Here is a 14463-nt window from a genome sequence, read left to right as displayed (position 1 = left end):
GAGGTCGCCCCATCCCAGGCCCCTTGGACACCTGGGAAGCCCTTGAACTGAGTGAACAGCAGTGAGCGTTCATGAACGATATGAATGGCACTGCCGACCATCAGACACGACGGAGGTCCCTGGAATATGGCTGATCTCCAGCCCTCGGCCCTCGGCCGGACGCCCTTAAGGGATGGGGCCCAGGGAGCATCGCACTTGGCCAGAGTTTAGGCAGTCATATCAGCGCCGGGTGGATACCCCGGCCAACAAATGGCGCCATCTTCACATTTATTACAAACTGTTGGGTCCTTGTCTGAAAATTGGGAAGAACCCTGAGAACCTCTTGTTTCACAGATACCCAAAATATAAATCAAAATCACACATCTCTCCACATTACTAAGACCACGTCCTAAGGCACCCCAAACACTCCTCATTCCCTTCAGAGTAACTGGCAATAACCAAGACACTCGTGCCATTTTCCAAAACACATAATCTGGGGCTCTTGGGAAAGGCATTCAATGGACCGTTCATGTCCCTGAGAGGCCCCCGTCGCCAGTTTAATTGAGAGACATAATGGTCTGCTCAGGCAACTCCCTTTCAAATTCTAGGCCAACAAATACATCCCTAAATGAGTCTGGGTCTTGCCCATCTTTATAAATTGTTGATCTTGCCTCACCCACGGGGGCTGGCAGCCAGACGGAGGATGCAGGCTTCCCTGGGACCCATCAGCCATAGGCTGTTCCCTGGGCCAGGTGACTGCTCCTCAGATTGAGGAGCCATTTAAGTCCAAATTCCACCCAAACCCGAAAACCTGGCAAGTGCAGCAGTTGGTGATTGTTGATCCTATTACTGGGTCAGTGGTTTAAAATCCAGAGGCCCAAACCCTCCAAATGAGCCATTGTTTCAATAAACATGGCAAATGCCCCACATCTTCTCAAGTGTGTACGCACATAAAAAGAGTAGCCCAAGCCCCGCTCCCAGACTACATCACCCTGGCTCCTCAGCGCCCTCCTGGAGAAGACATCACCTCAGGGCAGATCGGCAAGTCCAAGACCCACTGCCATGAAGATAACTTCACCCCAGACATGCAAACCTTCGCCCTAGCAATGCCCACAAACTGCCTCTCTTAAGGCAAAGTCAGACAAAGGACAATTTTGCTTTTCCCGATTTGAAAGTAGAGATTCCATTATGTTTCTCAGCCTGCTGCCGGCTTAATCCGTAATCCTACCTGTGACTTTCTAAAATGGAGATTGTTCATTTCCCCAGGGGGCACCTGCCTCATATCAGTCAACCTCTCACCCTGACCCTTACAGAGAGGGCCACTCACTGCCCACTACCTTCTCCTGCTAACTGCCTGCAGTTTGTCACCACTACCTTTCACCTTACACCTGACCATGACCACACTACAGCCACTTCTCCCTCTTGGTTACACACAAATGCCACTAATGTTTACATAGATTTACCAGTTCATATTCTCCAATAACATGCCTGCTGGGCCTGCCACCCTGACCTCAGCATACTTCTAACATTTGCAACGCCACCAAAATATAGCTAAAGACTCTAAACAATTTCAAATATTTTCTTGGCTAATGCCACGTAAATAGAAAACCTAGTTATAGGCTGGCCAACAAGGTCTCCTTATACCTCTGCTTGCATTTCTCCTTTCTCCTTTCGTAATGAAATGTTGTCTGTGCTTTTTGGTTCAGCTTATACCCTACACCCTAAAAGTCACCCCAAAGTTTCCTCACACGATGCCAGGTAGCCGCAGAGCAAATGAAACGTGCTGCCCGAGGTTACTGCTGGTCCCGCCGTGCTACGCAAGCCCACATCCTGGGGCGGGAGCCCCTTCCAGAAGCAAATCGGCTGCTGTTTTCACCTGCTTCCTGATCCGATGTGAATGCCTCTGGTTGCAGGGACTCGGAAACAGCAGTGTCCAGATCCAGCCCCGTGGGATGCAGAGCCCAGACACGAGGGAAACGCATGCAGTGACAAAGGACAGTATCTTCAGTTCACAATTTTTTGAATAATTGCTCACAAATATATTACCCTTTTATAATTCTTTCTCACAAATTTTATTTTTGTGTGTGTTGTCCATTATTTAATGGATTTTTAATTATTTTAATTACTTTGATTAATTGTGTGGATGAAAAAGGTACTATGTAATAAATCTGGAAAGCTCAGTGGCCTGAAGTAGCCTCACAGGGTGATGTGATCATGAATTCCTAACTGAGCAGGTCCTGGTGGGGAGTCATACCCGAGGCTCATCTTCACCATAAGCAAGCCCTGCCCATTGCATTGTGCATCTAGGTTAACACGCCTTTTTATTTTTAATTTATTTTTGACACAATTACAGATGTCCCCCATTCCCTGCCCCCCCTGGCCCACCTCCCCCCAGCCCCAGCCCACTCCTCCCCAGCCCTCACCACACTGTTGTCTGTGTGTCTGTGTGTCTGTGGGCCGTGCAACTATGTTCTTTAGCCAATCTCTTCACCTCCTTTCACCCAGTCCCCCTCCCCGCTGACCCCCTGCAGTCTGGTCCGTGCATCCATGCTTCTGGTGCTATTTTGTTGTCAGTTTATTTTGTTCACTAGATTCCACATATAAGTGAGATCATATGGTGTTTGTCTTTCTCTGTCTGACTTATTTCACTTAACAGTCTAATCTCCATCCTATTGAGGTCGATCCATGCTATCCCCAAAGGTAAGAGTTCTTCCTTTTTCACACCTGCATAGTTTTCCATTATGTAAATGTACCACAACATAGAAAGCTCTTTTCCAGGTCCCTCGGAGGCATAACCACCCTCAAGGGATCACATGATCTTGTTACCTTCAATACCATTTCTATTTACTATAAATGTTAACTCTCCTGTACCCACCAATGTAAAAGAAGTAGGCATTGATTCATTTTACTCTTTATTTTTTTAAAAATATATTTTATTGATTTTTTACAGAGAGGAAGGGAGAGGGATAGAGAGTTGGAAACATCGATGAGAGAGAAACATCGATCAGCTGTCTCCTGCACACCTCCTACTGGGGATGTGCCCGCAACCCAGGTACATGCCCTTGACCGGAATCGAACCTGGGACCTTTCAGTCCACAGGCCGACGCTCTATCCACTGAGCCAATCAGGTTTCGGCAATTTTACTCTTTAATCATAGAGATTTCCCATCCTCGCTTTCTCTCACCTCCTTAATCCACCATCAGTGGATTTCATTTGCATTCCCTCCTTTATTCCAAATGCATAAAAAGAGCCACAAAGCCCCCTGGAGCCTTTTCTCAGTCTGTTGAGATATTGTTTCTGGGCCTGCCCTCAGTTAGACTCAAGTAAACTCTAACAAACTCACAACATTTTCTATTGTTTTGAACATTCTTACACCAACTATTCTGTATTTAATAGAAACATTAATGCTTTTTATATTAATTACACTTGGTTTAACATCTGATATAGCAGATCTTAAATGTTATCAATCAGATTTTAACCTCTGGAGTTAGTGAGGACCACTAGGATCGTATTCTTGTTTTCCACGTCAGTATAGGATGTGTTAGGCCACCGCAGGATAATTCTCCCACTAGTAACAACTAGAAAAACAATAATCACATTTTAAAATCCCATTTTTAAAGGAATCACTGTTGACATAAGAAATGTCCAAACCTGTAGAGAATGTTAACCAAGTGTTTATTTGAGCCAACTGGTGACATTGGCAGGAAGCAAGATCCAAATGCTCTGAGGACTGATAGTTTTGCTGTCTCTTTTGCAATGAAAGAAAGATGACAGGAAGGGGAGCTGGACCTCCATGGGTGCCAGGAATTGGAAGAAGACACGAGTAGCCGCAGGCAGAGAGGAGAGACTTTATTGCAGACCAAGCTGCCATTGCAGACACAGAGTCCTTGCACACACAGCAGCCCTACACAGCCGCACACCGGCTGGTCAGCAACACATCTTTATACCAACTCAGACAAAAGAGGCTTCTTGCCAAGTAGTGGCATCAGTATCTGGGTTGTAGAAAGGTACGCCTGCGCAGTCAGTGTGTGCAGTAAAACTGCTGTGTCATTGTCTTTGCACATGCGTATGGCACATGGGCCTTAACATCCAGCGTAGTCTGGTCAGGGTCCCCACAACGCGGTAGGAGACTAAGAGCAAAGATGAAAATTTCTTAAGTTCAGTCTAAATATCCTCAGTCTCCAGGACTGGAAAGCCATGGAGCACGAAGCTCTGGGAGCAGGAGGCAACATGTGGTCTGAGCCGGACCAAGGCTCTCCCAGCACTGACAGCTCACTCACTGGTCGGCAGGAGGGGCCCGTACCTCACCTCTGCCCAACAGAGGAACAAGGAGACACGCACTGGTCAGAGAAAACATCATCGGACCCTCTACATTCACTTGCCTGCAATATCCAGCATATAATAAAAAACTGCCATTGTATAAAGATACACATGCATTTGGGTGATAATCAAATAAAAATAACAAAAACAGATCAATAGATAATTTTGTTGGCATAAGAAAAGTCCAAACCTTAGAGAATTTTTATGAGTTTATTTGAGCCAAACCGACAGCATTGCCAGAAAACAAGATGTCAAATGCTCAGGAGAATGACAGTTTGCAGCTTCTTTTATGCATTTGGAATTAAGGGAAAAACATAAAGAAGTTACCTGAAGGTGGGAGAAGGCAAGTGGGGACCGGATTACTGTACAGTTAACAAGATCATGTGCTCTCTCGGGGATGATCATTATTTAAAGGTGTGCTCACCTAGATGGACAAAACTATGGGCAGATAAATCTTTTACTAAAGAAACTACAGGCCTGGGGTGTGACTGCCCCCGTGACCTGCCCAGCTCGGCGGTTATGATCAGGTCACCCTGTGTGGTCACTTTGAGGTAGATTTATTACAGAACCCCCTTTTTTGTCCATAATTCTTTTATTAGAATTAGCATAAAAGGATTTAAAATTATTATGATTAATATGTTCAAATAAAAAAGAAATTTGAGAAAATAGAGTTTCAAAACATAATTGTAATTAAAAACCCATCAAACTGATACTTTGAAAATAAAAAAATACATCTCAAATAAAGGGCTTAGTAGGAAGATTAGACAGAGCTGAAGAGATCAGTGAACTGGCAAACAAAAAAACAACAGCTCCCCTAGAATTCCATACACCCTGGAAATGTTCTTCAACTATTAGAATGAATGAAATGGTTTTTAGACAAAAGAAGGAGTTGAAAAGGATACATTCAATTTCCATTTTTATTAGATGATATGATAGTCTTACAAGAAAATCTTTTCACCCTAACAGGTTTGGCTCAGTGGATAGAGCGTCGGCCTGCAGACTCAAGGGTCCCAGGTTCAATTCCGGTCAAGGGTATGTACCTTGGTTGCGGACACGTCCCCAGTAGGGAGTGTGCAGGAGGCAGCTGATCGATGTTTCTCTCCCATCGATGTTTCTAACTCTCTATCCCTCTCCCTTCTTCTCTGTAAAAAATCAATAAAATATATTTTTTAAAAAAGAAAATCTTTTCAGGAAAAACTTTTAGGATTAATAAGCAAATTTATCAAGATTACCATAACCAAGATCAGTACTGACAACTGTTTTTGTTTAATGATCTATTGATGTGTAATGAACCAATTCCAAATGAGTGGCTCACAGCAGCTGTTTTGTTCATGAATTAGTCTGGGCAGGGCTCAGTGTGGAGGAGTCAGCATCTGCTGAGGTGCCTCAAAGGCTGTGACCCCACAGCTGGAGGCTGGAACCAGCTGGAGGCTCACTCACTGGCTCGCTCACTCGCTCACTCCTGTGGTTGATGCTGGTTACTGACAGGACCTTCCTGGGTTTGGCTGTAAACACGAGGGCCTCTCTGTGGCTGCCTGGCTTCCTCCCACGTGGTGGCTGGCTCCAAGCATGGGCCCACCTAAGAAAACCAAAGTGGAAGCTTCATTTTCCTAAGGTGAGGCCTCAGAGACTAGTACAGCATCACTTCCACTCTTTTCTATTTGTCAAAACAGCCCAAACGAAAGGGAGATGGATAGAGATGGATATAGATACCACCTGTGGAAGAATTCGGGCCCAATACCTTCAAACAGCCGCATCACAAGTGCTCAGTCTTGTCCCCTGACGGAAAACTGGGAGCCCGGCAGTGACACTGGGAGGCAGGCTGGCTTCTCAGAAAAGCACCCGCAGCCTCGCAGGTTCCCAGTGAGACCCAGCGCAGTGGGTACAACAGGTGGAGGCAAGGAAGTCCCTGGCGTTGTCAGATCTTGGCACCACCACCATTGAGGAGACGGTGAGAGAGGTTGGCCAAGCTCAGGAAGAATACTGAGATCTACTCACCATGCAGTCCGAGAGAGAGAGAGAGAGAGAGAGAGAGAGAGAGAGAGAGAGAGAGGCTATTGATCAGTTACACCACATTAACTGAGAGGACTTTGAGCTGTGACATGACTGGAGCCGTGAGCAGTAGCCCTGGAGATGGAAAGGGGAGAAGGACAGCCCCCCAAGACCATCAGGTAGTGCCCTCTAAACCGACCTGAGCCAATTAGGGTTGAACAAGAGACTCCGGCCCTGGTTGTGCTGCTGCCACGAGACCACAGGGGCCCAGAACTGCAGGTGAGACTCAGGCAGAGAAACAAATCTGCACCATCAGATGAGTGGATAGGACGGTGGTGTACACACACAACGGACACCATTCAGCCTTAAAGAAGGAGGAAGTCCCGCTACATATGACAACATGCATGAACTCGCAGGACATGCTAAGTGAAATAAGTCAAGGAAGGACAAATGCTGCATGATTCCACCTACATGAGGATCTGAAATAGTCGAACCAATAGAGACAGAGAGCAGGAGGGTGGTGTCCAGGGGATGGGGCGGGGGACTGGGAGTTGCTGTTCAATGGGCACAGAGTTTCAGTTCTGCAAGAGAAAGTTACAGAGACCTGCTGTGCAGAGTCCCGCCTACAGTGCACAATACTGTGCGGCACACTTAAAAGTTGGTTAAGAGGGTAGATCTCATGTTGTGTTCTTACCACAATAATGAAAAATAAAATTAACTGGAGAAAGAGGTGGATCAGAACATATAATTGCTACCAGCAAGAGGGTTATTTCATTACAAGTTACCTCACCAATACCAGAGGCCAGCACTACCCTCCCGGAGGTTTTATAACCTGGGTGCGTCTCTGTCTCTTCAAATGTCAGAGAGAGAGAGTTGGCTCTGAACTTCAGTGTGTGCTGGCCCTCCCGCCTCCCTCCCCAGGGAGCTTCAAGATCTGGCTGGTATGCGGGGAGCTCCCACCACGGGCCTGAGAGAGTCCTGAGCTCGGACAACAGGCAGAGACCCCGTCTGCCTCTGCAGCCTCGGGCCTGGAGCTCAGCCCTGTGCCCACCAACGCTCAAGAAATCACCTGTGGGGGACTCTGGCGTGAATCTGAGCCCCCTATTCCTGCTTTCTCACTCGATCCCTGTATCACCGCCAACATCTTACCTGATTCCAGCAGCTGTTCCTCTGTGGGGTCCAAGACATCTCCTTAGCCTGAGTGAGGAATCGCAAATAGCCCATGGATGGTGGGGACAGCTGGAGACCGTAGCTCACTCGAAAGGATGGAATATTATTTCATCCAGCCCATGGTGTGCACAGCTCTCCCTTCCCTTTCGTGGGATTTTTCCTTTTTCTAACTGTTGTACCGGGAGCATTGGGCTAATCTGACTATTCCCTACCCCAGTGGTCGGCAAACTGCGGCTCATGAGCCACATGCGGCTCTGGCCCCTTGAGTGTGGCTCTTCCACAAAATACCGACTTCTGCGCATGGGCCACAAAGTTTCAATCGCACTGTACATGCGCACCCGCACGTGGCATTTTGTGGAAGAGCCACACTCAAGGGGCCAAAGAGCCGCATGTGCCTCGCAAGCCGCAGTTTGCTGACCACTGCACCTACACGGAAGTCAGAGTCCCATTAGTCTACTCTTATTTTCTGATATTCTCTCCTGTTTATTCTGGGTCCCCTTTTGGCTACTGGGCCCTCATGCCTATCCACCTGGCTCTTCTGCACCCAGGCACCTATATGCCTTTTTAAAAAATGGAGGCCTTTGTAAAAGGAAAATACGAGAAATGCTTTGAGGCTCCAGATGAGGTCATATTTCCCTGGAGGTCATTTAGGTTTGCTTCCATCGGCCAGCAAGGCACCGCTGCCTCACACCAAGGGACTCCGATCAACATTGAATCAAGTAAAACGTGACCTTCAGTCCCTGTGAGGGCTTGTCTATTTCAGGTTTGTACTGAAAGTCCACTTTTACCCAAAGGGGCCCCTCCTTTTTGTGAGCCATGAGTTTAAAATGTGTCCCTCTGGCCCCTTGGACATGGACACGCCAAGAAGATACATGGTGTGAGTGTTTTTGTGCAACGGGAACTGAGCCACATGAAAAGGAACACAAATCTCAGAGTCACCTGGAGCTGCCGCAGCTTCCTGTCGGGCTTCCCCTGAACCTCAGCTTCCTCCTCCTGTGACGAACAGCACTACGCCCCTCTCACCGCAGCCAGGACCCGGGAAGCACCCTCTGCTTTGTCTCCACATTTTCTGGCCTTTGCGGGTTAGCAAGTCATTTGCAGACGTGACTCTGTCCCGCCTGATCTGGGCCAATATCCTGCTGCTCTTATTCAAGGGGGTGATACAGACAGTGGATTTGCTGGGGCTGGACACGCACCTGGATGGTTTTGGATGTGAAGGTGTGTTCGACCTTCACGGGGTTCGCTGCAGACTTGCCCTCCCCACGACCCACCCAAGTGCTTTCCGGGCTGCCTGTGCCTCAGCCAGCAGCTCTAGGTGAGCAGAGAAAACTCAGAGCCTCATACACCAGACCCTCATGCCTGTCCACCTGGCTCTTCTGCCCCCGGGCACCTATCAGGGTTTCCACCTGATGACTCGTCTACAGAAGAGAAAAACACCAGGAATGTAAAAAAGTTGAGGCTATTGATTTGCTTTCTTTGCTTCTAAAAATGGAGTAACTGCCTCCCTTTTGCTGCCTGTTCCTGGTTCATAGGGCGTGGCTGCAGCTGCCAGTGCGCCTGTTGTAAAGGCATCGTCAGAAAATGAAACATTCAGATTTCTAGCCTTTTCCAAAGTCTTCCCATTAGCAAAGAGCCACAACAAATATTTCCATGCTCATGCCTCTTCTTTCCTGTTTTATTCACCTGATCCCTTTTTTATCATCTGTCAGAGAGTATTTCCCAGCACCGTTCAGGGGCAGCACTGCTTTTCTGTCTGACTTTTTCCCGACTCTCAGTTCTGTCCTGCTGCTGATCAGTGACACCCACCTCATCAGTGTCTTCACAAAATGTGGGAAAGTAGCTTGAATCTAGAGGTATTTCCAGTGTTGTCCCACATGCCCCTTCTCGGGCAGACAGATCTATCATTAAAAATTATCCCTGAGGACTCCTCAAACTGAAAATTATGTGAGCCAACACTTGTTTGCAGGGACAGTAAATAAAGAAGTTTTGGGGAAACTCACGTTAGTTTTATTAACTCTCACATATGGTAATAAGACGGTGTGTGTAGTCTGCATTTCAAGACCGGCTGAAAACTCATGTTCAGATGTGGAAGGTACCACCTCCCAATGCCTCCTTCTCCACAAACAACTGGAATGTGTAATACTGGGGCAATCATACATTGTCACCTCCCCCCGTCCCCTCTTTCTTTCATTCTGTACGTTCTTTCCTGTCCCTGCTTCACCTGTCATTAAAGGGCCGGTCCAGATGCACAGGAGGGCGGGGCATGAAGGTGATGAGCAGACACCTGAGGGAGCAGAGATCCTGCACAATCCAGTGTAGGAGGGAGAGGGAAGCCCAGCTTAGCTCGGGAATAATGTGCTACAAACAGTATAAGCCCTGACAGATGCTCAGTGGCTGGAGAGTCCTCCATACACCAAAGGGTTGCAGGTTCAATTCCTGGTCAGACACTCACCTAGGTTTTGGGTTTGATCCCGTCAGGATGGATATGGAAGGCAACCAAGCAATGTTTCTCTCTCCCTTCTCTCTTTCTCCTCTCTCTAAAATCAATAAAAACTCGTGTGTGTGTGTGTGTGTGTGTGTGTGTGTGTTTAAAAAGGGTGAATATTTCCCTGGAGACAGCAGTGGCTTCCTTAATAAAAGAGCAGTCTGGCTCTTCCTGAAACCTCCCTCTCTCCCAGTCGCTGCCTGTGAGTAAAAATCAGATGGAAATGCTGTGAGGACCTTACAGGATAAAGTTCTTAAAAACTCTAATCAGATCTCAACCTGAAGTTACAGTTTGTCCTCATGCAACGGAAAGAAGAGCGTACAGGTCACTCCCAGGCCGGGCCCAGATCCAGCAGTGGCTCCTCTCGTGAGCTCATGCCAGCAGCCTGGGGAGGCACCAACCCTGAGCACTGACCACCCGGACAGTTGGGGGACCTGAGCACTGACCACCTGGACAGCTGGGGACCCTGAGCACTGACCACCTGGACAGCTGGGGGACCTGAGCACTGACCACCTGGACAGCTGGGGACCCTGAGAACCCTCTCCAATCCGGGACCACTCGGGGATTTCATTAGTGCCTCTCATCAGTGCTTTGTAGTTGACACTGGTTTGTAGAGACAGCACACATCGTTTGGTTAAATTCATCTCTAAGTATTTTATTGCTATTTTAATAAAATTACTTTTTATATGCAGCATTCTGCTGCTAGTATATAGCATTGTAACTGTTTTTGTAAACTGCCATTGTTAAATTCACACATCCTGGACATTTTAATAACTTTCTTAGGGTTTTCTGTGTAAACATAAAATTGTTTTCCAAGCTGCAAAGTTTATTATTTGCCCAAAAGAGTAGGAAATGGTGTGATCTGCTTGGCCCATTTAAAACATCATTTTGAGGTATAAGGCCTGCTTACTTAAAAACTTTAAGGTACATTTTAAAAATCGTTTCTCATAACCAATTGTGTTTAATTACAACCAGTCACAGTTAGTTAAATACCTTAAACATGATCATGGAACTGAACAGCCACCAATTCCCGTGCTCCAGGTTAAGTCATTTTCACGGCCAGGATATCCTACAAGGGGTAGATTTCCTTTCTCTCTGCCAATATCCGGCACTCCTTGTTCTCATGCATCCGCGAGCACACATCCCCTGATAGTGACAGCAGCATGTCCCTAACCGGGAACGCCCTGCACCCGCACCCAGCACCTGCGCCTGGCAGCGCCATCCCGCACACCAGCTGCGCCCATGCTGCTGGCTGCCTCCTCAGTCGCCGAGTTGCTATAATTTAGTGCCTATGTCCTCCCCTCTAGTGTTTTCGGCGTTGCTCCTGGAGCGTGCCGGCAGGAAGCATGATGGCCAGGAAGGTAGGATGAGGAAGCAGCCTTGCCTCTGGCCTGTGCCTCCCCTTCAACCTCTCCATGGCTCCCCGCCTCTCTCCATGCCATCCCCAGGGTGGCTCAGTCACTGAATTTCTCTGGGGCCTCCAAGGAGATTGAAGCATATTCCGCAGCAGCAGGTTTCCATTATTCCCGCTCCCATTCCGCACAATTTTGAAAGGAAGAGATGGGAAGTTAAGATTTGGAACGTTAGGGGGCACAACTCAGTCCTCCCCGCTCAGGGTGAAGTCGGTCTGCCTCCTGGACACCTGGTGCAGGTTTGTGGACAGGCACGCCCTCTGGTGGTCAGATGCGGGACTGCAACAGTCCTCTTGGTACTGCGTGAACCAAGGAGCGCGGCAGGGTGTGCGGGCGAATGCAGGAGGCTTGGGCATTGGGGTGCTTTTCCTTAACCCTCTCCCCCCCTACACTCGGAAGGTTCTCTTTCCTCCAGTGTGCGACCTGCCGGGCGATCTCTGTGAGTGTGCGGGCCCCAACGCGTTCTGGCGCCTGCACCGCGCTGGCTTGCTGGTGGCTGGGACTGACAGGTGTGTTTCACCCATGTCCTCACCTCTTCCCGGGAACTCCACTCCTACAGGCCGAGCCTGCGTGAAGTCAGATTCACATAATTTTATCATTTTCAAAAGATCACGCATGATAGTCATTTCACACTTTTGTAACTTTTTCATTTAAACGTTTAAATCTTTCAGAAGAATTGGTTTATCAGATAATTTTTGGATTCTAAGACCGCGATCACTCCGACAGCACAGCCAGCTCTGCAGCTTAGACTGCAGGTTCATCCGAACCAGGAATGACCTCGTTCCATCCCCTAAGTGAAAAAGTTCTACTGCGTTTCTTCCCTTTTCTTTTCTTTTCTTTTTTTTCTTTATTTTGGATGCATTCTGGTGGGTACTCTATAACATGAGGATATTTTGTTAAGAAAGGGGGGTGTGGATGGAGTCTTGGGGGCCATTACAGTGTTAAAGTTATGCTTCTGTTGGCATGAACTTTCAAAACCACCGTCTTCTTCATTCTCCTTCACAAGACTCCTCCATCCACAGGGTGTCACTGTGCTTTTTCTTCCGTGGACCTTGCCAGATGGCACTGCGGTGCTTCCTTCTGAGTGGGATGGACACTGTCCCTGCCCTAAGCCAGGGGATCTCAGGTGGCAGCCAAATCCCATGCCCACGGTGCCCTGTGGAGGCCAAGGCGAGACTGGGTGAGGTGGGCGAGGGCGAGGAGGCTACACACCAGGCAGCCCCAGAGCTGTCTCCTGGGAGTTTATCACCACATCACCTCCACCCCATGGACCCCGAGATATCACAGAATAACTTGTTTCTCTCACAGAATAGCTAGTCTCCAGGTGATTTACACCCTGGAGCCCACCACCCTGTGGGTGCAGCCTTCCCAGAGGTGGGCTGTTGACTTGCCCCTGTCCTCCTGCACACAGAGCCCCTCTAGGACCTACTTCCACCCTTACTGCCACTGTAATGGGTGACCTGGACTCCTAAAACCTCAGTGTGAGGTAATCACTCCCCACTCTCAAAACCAACTACCTTTTATTTGTGTCAGAAGCATTCATTTGCAAGAGAAACTAATCTAGGAAACACTGTTTTAAACAACATTTCAAGGCCTCAGGCTTCTTCCAAACACCAGCAACAATGAGAGTCAGGCAGAGCATAAAGACTGATGGGGGAGGGAGGGACGGAGGGTCCCAATCCCCTCCCCAGGTGGCCATACCGAGGAAGGAAGGCCATCATCCACCTTTGAGCCTCAACCCTCTTTTCCTCTCCTGGGAACTCCAGGCCTCTGACCTGCATTTGGGTGGGGGGGGGGGCGGGGGGGGGGGCCCAGGGCCAGTCAGGCCGTCTCCCCTGCAGGCAGGAAACAAACCCAGAGGCCTGTAGGGGGATGATCTGCTGTGACACCCGGGGTATGGGGGCTGAGGATTCCCTGTTCTCTCCTCGAGGGAACTCTACATGTGTAGGCCCAATGCCGGGGACTCCATGAAATGAATAATTATTCTTTCTGGTGAGTTGACTTGACAGCTGTCAACAAAGGTTTCTACCAAGTCCCCAAGACCCTCACTGATCACCGAGTCCCCAAGACCCTCACTGATCACCAAGTCCCCAAGACCCTCACTGATCACCGAGTCCCCAAGACCCTCACGGATCACCGAGTCCCCAAGACCCTCACGGATCACCAAATCCCCAAGACCTGAGCTGATCACCGAGTCCGCAAGACCTGAGCTACCTTCTTTCCATGGCTTTCACTCCCAATAACAAAATCTTATAACTAGGTTGGGACTTTGTGTCATAATTATATTCTCCCACTACCCTTTTAAGAATATTTTTATGTGAGTTGTGTACATATTACCACTATTTTATTTTTGTTTAATTTTTTGAAGTGACATTGGCTAATAAAATTATGTAAGTTTCAGGTATACGATTCTACAATGCATCATCTGCATATTGCATCGTGTGTTCACCATCCCAAGTCAAGTCTCCTTCCATCACCATTTATCCTCCCTTTACCCTCTTCTACTTTCCCCCACCCTTCTTCCTTCTGGCAATCACCATACTGTTGTCTGTGCTCTTGAGTCTTTCATTTTTTTAATTTTTATTTAATCCTTTCTCCCTTCTCACCCCCCCTCCCCTCTGACAGCTGCCAGTCTGTTCTCTGTATCCCTAGTCTGTTTCCACTCTTAGTTTATTAGATTCCACGTATGAGTGGAATCATATGGTACTTGCCTTTCTCTGGCTGGCTTATTTCACTTAGCACAGTATTCTCCGGGTCCATCCATGCTGTCGCAAAGGGTAAGATTTCCTTCCTTTGTATGACTGAGTAGTATCGCTATTTTAAAGCTAAGGACATTGAAGCCCCAGAAATAAACAGACTTATCCAAATAAATCTTGTCCAAATTTATAGCAAAAGTAGAATTAAAATCTCAGACATCCTAAGCTCAGGGCTCCTTTTGTCATTTACTGGCTGAGGGAGCCTTCATGTGGGTCACACATGACAATAGCATTTGGAGGAGGAAACATCTGTAAGTGAATCACCTTTGGAAGAAAAGTCCTTGAAGGCCAGACCGTGAGTGTGCCTCTGCTGCCCCTGGCGGCCGTGTAGATGCATGGGTCCCTGGAG

The sequence above is a fragment of the Myotis lucifugus genome, unplaced genomic scaffold (genome assembly GCF_000147115.1).
Source record: "Myotis lucifugus unplaced genomic scaffold, Myoluc2.0 scaffold_641, whole genome shotgun sequence".
Taxonomy (NCBI): domain Eukaryota; kingdom Metazoa; phylum Chordata; class Mammalia; order Chiroptera; family Vespertilionidae; genus Myotis; species Myotis lucifugus.
This window is presented reverse-complemented; position numbering follows the sequence as displayed.